The sequence below is a fragment of the Lactuca saligna genome, chromosome 9 (assembly GCF_052625555.1).
Source record: "Lactuca saligna cultivar CGN05327 chromosome 9, ASM5262555v1, whole genome shotgun sequence".
NCBI lineage: Eukaryota > Viridiplantae > Streptophyta > Magnoliopsida > Asterales > Asteraceae > Lactuca > Lactuca saligna.
The window spans coordinates 152,823,762-152,831,887 of NC_136425.1; positions in this window are offsets into that span (position 1 = coordinate 152,823,762).

Here is an 8,126-nt window from a genome sequence, read left to right on the forward strand (position 1 = left end):
AACTAATGTTTTAATTCAAGCATAAAGTTGATTAATTGAAACATAAATAATGAGTAATCAATATGGTGCTTAGATAAAAGTTGTTTTATTTACACCCAAGTGTTGGGGCCATATAGGATTAAGTATTATTCTTGTGTTTCACTTTGCATGTTTTGACTTCCAGAATAAATATGTTATGGAATATATCATATTATTCAAACCATCCACAGTCAGTCATATGTTGGAAGTAGATATGAATCAAGACTATCATGAATTTGGCTTGTATGATTTGTCTAAAGTGCTTTAGACAATGTAATGGTTGCTACAACATTCATGAGTACTCATAAGGGCTGAGTATTGGATTCAACCCACGCTCACTTGCATCACTTCATGGAATTTATCTCGAGTGATCGTGAGACGGTAATATCATATAAACCTTCAAACCTAGAGATATGAGTTGTTGACTATGAGTTGGTTATTCATTGATTGTACGAAAACGCATTGGTAACTCGATGTTATAAAACGTGCCTTTGTGAATAATTCAACAAGTAGTTAGTACAAGCATATCAGTCAAAGTTTATCTGTTCCTTCTAGAAATAGAAGCAATATCTGGGCCCCTCGATGATTTGGTTTTGACCTATGTACCGGGCCCGGTCAGAACCTAATTGATGTGTTCAATTTAGTTCTATGTAGAAACAAATCGGAGATCGAGAAACAAATGTTGGACAATAAGTAAGACCATGTTCCATGTGTTTTTCCGGCTGATATCATGAGAACAGAGGATTATATGATCACTTATCTTAAATGGCGTATCATCATCATCTCAGTTCCGAGAGACTTTGAAAGAGCTACGATTGCTAGTCGGATTTTGAAGTCGTATTTGCAAATATAGTTATTAGACTTATCCAAGTGGGAGACTGTTGGATATAGTGTCTAAGTCCATAACTTTGTTTGGTATGAACTTGACCCGACCCGGCATGGTCCATTTGGGTTGCATGGCATTGCAATACTTGGATAGACTAAATGAGAGAATAAGGCACTTATGATTATTAATATATTATAAGTTCTAATATATTAATAATAGTATTATTTAATTAGTATTTGATCAAGTATTAATCTAGAATTAATTTGGTGATCAAAGTGAGACTAATTAAATATATATGGTTGATTATGACAATCATCAATTCTTTTATGGTGGATTAATGATCCATGGTTTATGGGTTTAGTTATAACCATATGGAGCTCCATGGATAGTCCATGGGAGTTACAAACCCATGGGTCATGAGAAATGAAGAGTCATGACAATTAGGGTTTACATTTGTAACTCCTAATTATGACACACTATAAAAGAAACCCTATAGCATGCAAAATTGGCACTAGAGTATTCTTGTGAGGGCATAGCCGATTTTGGAGTGTAGAAATATTCTCTCTAGTTATTCCAAGGTTGTAGTGTTGTGTGAAGCATTTGAGGCACAACATTTGGGGTGCTAGGCTCACAAAGTCTTGAAGGAATCCAAGCGACAACAAGGTATGTATTTCTACTAGTTCTTTATGTTTTATGTAATCCCCATGCCATGCTAGTTAGGAAATAACCTTGAAAAAGAAATTTGCATGTATATAGAGAAAACATAGATTCAAGGTTATTAGGGTTGCATGTACACTTAGGAAGTGTTAGAATGCTCAAAACCCAACAGGTGGAACACTTCCTTAAAGTCTTTTACCACTCAAGCACCACTCTCTCACTACTTTCTCCCTGTAGCTCGTTCACGACTCCAAAAACCGCAAATTTCTCCTCCAAAACGTAAGATCTTCTACCCTAACTCATTCTAAACATCATTTATTGTTGCATTAGCTCAAAAATCACACAATATGGCCATCAAAAGGGAGTTTACAGCCTAAGAATCTCCTTAGGCCGTAAACACCAAAAAGGGTGCCAAAAGTCCCGATTTTCCTTCTTTTGAGGTTAGATGCTAGTTGGGGAATTTACCTAGGGGTGTTTAATCATGAAAACAATAATTTTTAGGGCATAAAAGAGGGTTTCCACCCAAGCACATGCTTAGGCCGTAAACACCCTTTATCCATGCAAAAATGCCCCAAACTCACTTCCAATCATGTTAGACTTGAGATATGACCTAGGGAGATTCCATTGCGAGTTTGGGACAATTGAACAACATCATTTGTGGGGTATACTCCCCCAAACCATTTCAAATGATAGTTTAAGTCCCCTACAAGACCCTATACCTTTACTAGAAATTGTTGGAATTGAAATAGGGACCTTAAAATCAAAGATTTAGGGATACACAAGAGTTCATGGCCTAAGCCATGAAACATACGGTCGTAAAATCCCAAGGAATGGCGTTTGGGTCGTAAACTCCAAGGGAGTAAACTCTTGGACCCTTAGACACCCCCTTTGGCCTTGTAAAATTCCCTAGAACCACTTCTATATGCATATGAGACTAGAACGCATTCAAAATACCCCTCCCATGAGTTTACAGCCGTAAAATCATGGGGGATACGGCCTCCCAACCATAAACTCACTTAGGGTGGGTTTTAGGAGAGTAAACTCCAAAGTGAGGTCATACACTCCTTCCGTACAACTCATTGACCTTCTAGCACTCAACCATAAGACCTTTAATCAAGTTAGGATATTTAAATGTTTTAAATAGAATATAAGTCACTAATTACTTGTAAAACATATATCTCATATGTTACTAGGGTCGTAAAGGGTGTACAAGTCCTTACTTGACACCAAACGCTCACCCGGCACTCATACCCGATCTACTCATTTCAGGTGAGTTCATACCCCTTAATGAAACTTTTAAATGTTTTTACATGTTTTAGGGGTGGGGGATACAAGTACATTATTACATATTTTATTATCCAATCATATGTGATTTACAATCTATCATCAAAAAGGGATGACTCTACAATTTTAGAAACTTATCAATAAAACTGTTTTAACTAGTTATCAAATGCGTTTTTAAGGTTAAATTATTGTTAAACTGTTTCAAAACTATGTTTCATCTACTTTTCTTTTAATAAAAATATATCTACATTAATATATTTATATAAATAAGACTTGAAGGACTTAGGACCGATAGCGGGCCTTATTTCCTGTTCTTGTTTGATGTGGTTTTAGGGTATTGGTTGTCCGTCCGACTGTCGTTGAATTATTAATTATATATCATATATATTAGTGTTAGATAGGCATGTTTTTATCTTATTCATTACTACTATTGATCAGAAGCAGGAATTCACATACTCTATTTAACTATAATAGGTATAGTTAAGGCTACCACTAGTTATCTCTACTACTGTTATACACACCATAAACCGTTAACATTGCAAGCTAATGCAAGTATAAGAGAACACTCTACTTACTATACTAAAATTCTATCATACTAAAGTATAAGAGAATTCACTAATACTAAGTATATCACACTATCTCTATATAAGGTACTCTACTGTACTTTCACCATGTGACCAGGGCTTCCCGAAAGAGAATCAACACTATATGTATAGATCTATATGGAACAGACACTATTACATCCCGACTGTTAGCAATAGTCAGAGCCGACTAGGCTAGGGCTAGCACTACATTACTTCACTACGCATGACCGGGAAGGTCATCGGTACTCTACTACTTCACAATTGGTCACATGAGAAGTTATACTTACATTTAAAGAAATATACTAAGACCTAAAGTCTGAACTAAAATCCCGAAATAATTAAAGATCTATTACTAACTAAAGTTATGACACTACTACTGTTAGCAAGCATAACTTTTCTTCAGCTGCATTACTTACATAATATTTATTACTACACTTTTACAATTGAAGGTTTCAACAACATACTTTTACACACTCAAAGGATTGACTTACAAATGTACTTTCTGGAAAATATAGGATTTTCTAGGGATTTCTATTACTCATAAATACAAACTTTAGTTTTTATACTATAAGTTTGCAAACACTTTTATACTACAAGGACACTAAATTCTTATGAACTCACCAACTTTATGTTTATATTCATTTTCAAAATAACTTGTATCCTCAGGTCAAAGATAGACAGGTATAGGGCAACTTTTGGAGAAGATGGAGCACATACAAGACTCATCTTTTATTTTGTTATACTTTTGGTGTTTATTAACTGTGCAGAACACAATTGTAATTATTATCACTATATATATATGAAATGGTTGTTGTTGCTTGTTTTTACTATTATGCAATTGTAATGATATTGTACCTGACGTCCTCTACCCAAGAACGTATTCTGCCGTTCTCGGTTTTGGGGTGTGACACAGGATTACCTCCACAATGACAAGTCGAGTTCAGAATCGACTTAGTCCCAGGAGCTACCCCGATAGCCAAATCGCCCTACCGATTAGCACCAGCTGAGATGTAGGAACTATTTGGTCAAATTAACAAATTGCTCAGCTAGGGCTTCATCAGACCTAGCTTCTCCCCTTGGGGAGCACTGGTCTTGTTTGTTAAGAAGAAAGACGGATCATTCCGTATGTGTATTGACTACAGAGAACTCAACAAACTCACAGTCAAGAATCATTACCCTCTGCCTCGCATAGACGATTTATTTGACCAACTGCAAGGGGCGAGTTACTTTTCCAAGATGGATCTAAACAAAAACCACGCAAACTTAAAGAACCATTCACTGTAGAAATGGATAATGGGAAAACGGAGAGTAGTAGAAGCATATACATAGGATGTACTCTAACTCTAGATATCCATACCTTTCCAATCGACCTCATGTCGGTCTCAATTAAAAGTTTCGACATCATAATCGGCATGGATTGGTTGATTTTTCATCGCTCCGACATCATGTGCTACGAGAAAGCAATCCGTCTAAACCTTCCACCAAACGAACCTCTTATTATCTATGGCGACAAACCCATCACAAGTCTTCGTATCATCTCAAGTATCCAAGCACAGAAGTACTTACGTAAGGAATATTGTGCGTTCCTTGCTCACATCGCCGATACAAGCCTAGAAATGAAAGACCTGAAGAACATTCCAGTAGTGCGTGATTTCCCCGAAATATTTCCAGAAGAACTACAAGGATTACCTCGACAATGACAAGTCGAGTTCAGAATCGACTTAGTCCCAGGAGCTACCTTGATAGCCAAATCGCCCTACCGATTAGCACTAGGTGAGATGTAGGAACTATCTGGTCAAATTAACGAATTGCTCAGCTAGGGCTTCATCAGACCTAGCTTCTCACCTTGGGGAGCACTGGTCTTGTTTGTTAAGAAGAAAGATGGATCATTCCGTATGGATCATTCCGTATGTGTTAGCAAAGAAGGAATCCACATGGGCCCTTCCAAAATTAAGGCCATTTAGAACTGGTCAGCGCTGAAGACGTCTACTGAAATTTGTCAATTTCTAGGTCTTGCTGGCTACTACCGTAGATTCATACAGAACTTCTCACGGATTGCGAAACCTCTTACTACATTAACCCAGAAAGGTGTGGCCTTTGGCTGGGAAGAGAAACAAGAAAAAGAGTTTCAAATGCTGAAGCGAGCCTTATGCACCGCACCAATACTATCCCTCCCCGAGGGTATAGAAGACTTCGTTGTATATTGCGATGCATCCAACCAGGGACTCAGCTGTGTTCTGATGCAACGAGGTTAGGTCATCGCCTATGCCTCGAGATAGATGAAGGTACACGAAGTCAACTACAGCACACACAATCTTAAGCTAGGAGTAGTTGTGTTTGCCCTGAAGATCTGCAGACATTATCTATATGACACGAAAATCACTATCTTTATAGACCACAAGAGCCTTCAACACATCTTTGATTAGAAGGAGCTCAAGATGAAACAACGACGGTGGGTCGAGCTACTCAATGACTATGAATGTGAAATTCGATATCATCCCGGCAAGGCCAACATAGTAGTTGACGCCCTAAGTCTAAAGGAATACTCTTGTCGTCGAGTCAGATCATTGACTATGAGTATCCATTCATACTTGTCCACACAAATTAAGGAGGCTCAGCTAGAAGCGATGAAACCTGAAAATGTGGCGGGTGAATCCCTGAGAGGAATGGATAAGAACTTGTAAATCAAGGGTGGTGGAGCCTTATATCTCATGGACCGGATCTGGACACTGAAACACGGTGGCTTCAGAGACTTGGTCATGACCGAAGCGCACAACACTCGATATTCCATTCACATAGGTTCGGATAAGATGTATCTAGATCTTAAAAAGTTATACTGGTAGCCTAACATGAAAGCAGAGATTGCTACCTTCGTGAGTAAATGCCTTACTTGTGCTAAGGTTAAGGTCGAATACCAGAAACCCTCCGGTTTACTACAACAAACAGAGATACCAGAATGGAAGTGGGAGCGAATCACTATGGACTTAATAACCAAGTTGCCCAAGACAACGGGTGGACTTGATACCATTTGGGTCATCGTTGATAGATTGACCAAGTTCGCACACTTCCTGCCCATCAAAGAAACTGACAAGATGGAGAAGCTTACAAGAACTTACATTCGGGATATCGTACGACTGCATGGTCTTCCTATATCCATTATCTCCGATAGAGATAGTAGATTCACTTCAAGGTTCTAGTAGTCACTACAAAGTTCCCTAGGAACAAGGCTAGACATGAGTACAGCCTACAATCCTCAGACCGACGGAAAAAGTGAGAGAATCATCCAAACACTGGAAGATATGTTGCAAGCATGTGTGATCGACTTTGGGAAGGCAATGCATACTCATTTACCCCTTGTCAAGTTTTCCTACAATAATAGTTACCACACAAGCATCAAGGCTGCTCCATTTGAAGCCCTTTATAGTCGGAAGTGCATATCCCCTTTGTGCTGGGCTGAGGTGGGTGACACCCAGTTAGCTAAAGGAAGAATTCCTGACAGCACTATCATAGGTCCGGAAATCATTCGGCAAAAGACGGAGAAGATCGTTTAGATTCGTGAACGATTGAAAACCTCTGGAGACCGACAGAAAAGCTACGCAGATAAATGAAGGAAACCTTTGGAATTCCACGTAGGAGACCGCGTTCTTTTGAAAGTATCACCCCGGAAGGGCTTGCTATGCTTCGGAAAGCATGGGAAGCTCAATCCAAGATACATAGGGCCTTTTGAGATTTCGCTAGAATCGGCCCTGTAGCTTACAAACTCAACCTACCCCGCGTACTTAGTAACGTACATTCTACTTTCCACATCTCAAACTTGAAAAAGTGTTTATCTGACGAGACTCTTGTAATCCCACTCGACGAGATAGAGATCAACGAGAGCCTCAACTTCGTGGAAGAACCTGTAGAGATGAAGAAAACAAAGCAAAGTCGTATCCCGATAGTGAAGGTTTGCTGGAACGCCAAGCGAGGACCGAAATTCACTTGGGAATGCGAGGATCAAATGAAACTGAAATATCCTCATCTTTTCACTTAGTTATTTCTAACTAGTTATTTCTTAAACTCTAATTTCGGGACAAAATTCCCTCTAACGGGGGAATGATGTGACAACCAAAATTTCTATTTGTACATATCCTACATTCAAGCACTTCAATTAAAAGTCAAACTCATTTATGCTAACTTTTAGCCCGGTTTAGAGTCCGTTTGGGTGATTTAATCTTAATTCTTCAAAAGAACGAACGAGAGGAAGTACCTTCTAGAGTTTTTGGTGTAACAATCAAACATTAAACACCTTAACATGGTGTTTACGGCCAAACTTGGGGATTTTGGGTCGTAAACTCCCTTATGGTCGTGAACTCATGATTAAGGCATGAGTTTACTCCTTTCCTTCCTTATTTCTCACTTCCAAGTTCAAGAACATCAACATTCTCTCTCAAGTATCATAACATCTTCCTTCCAATCTTCCAAAAATGTAAGTGTTCCTTCTCTTGATTTGTTGTTATAACACTTCATCTAGTAGTTATACATGATTTCATCCGTTAAATCTTCTCTTTTTCTTAGATCTTCAAGTGTTCTTCAGAACACCAAGAACACAAACTAGTGTTCTTGGACCTTAAATACTCTTACAAGCTTCCTATAAGTAAGTACACTCCTCTTAACTAGTTATATGCTTGATTACTTGTTAATCCATTGAAAAACACCAAGAATGCCCAAGAACACATGGGTTTACGGCCAAGGCAATCTCCTTGGGCCGTAAACAC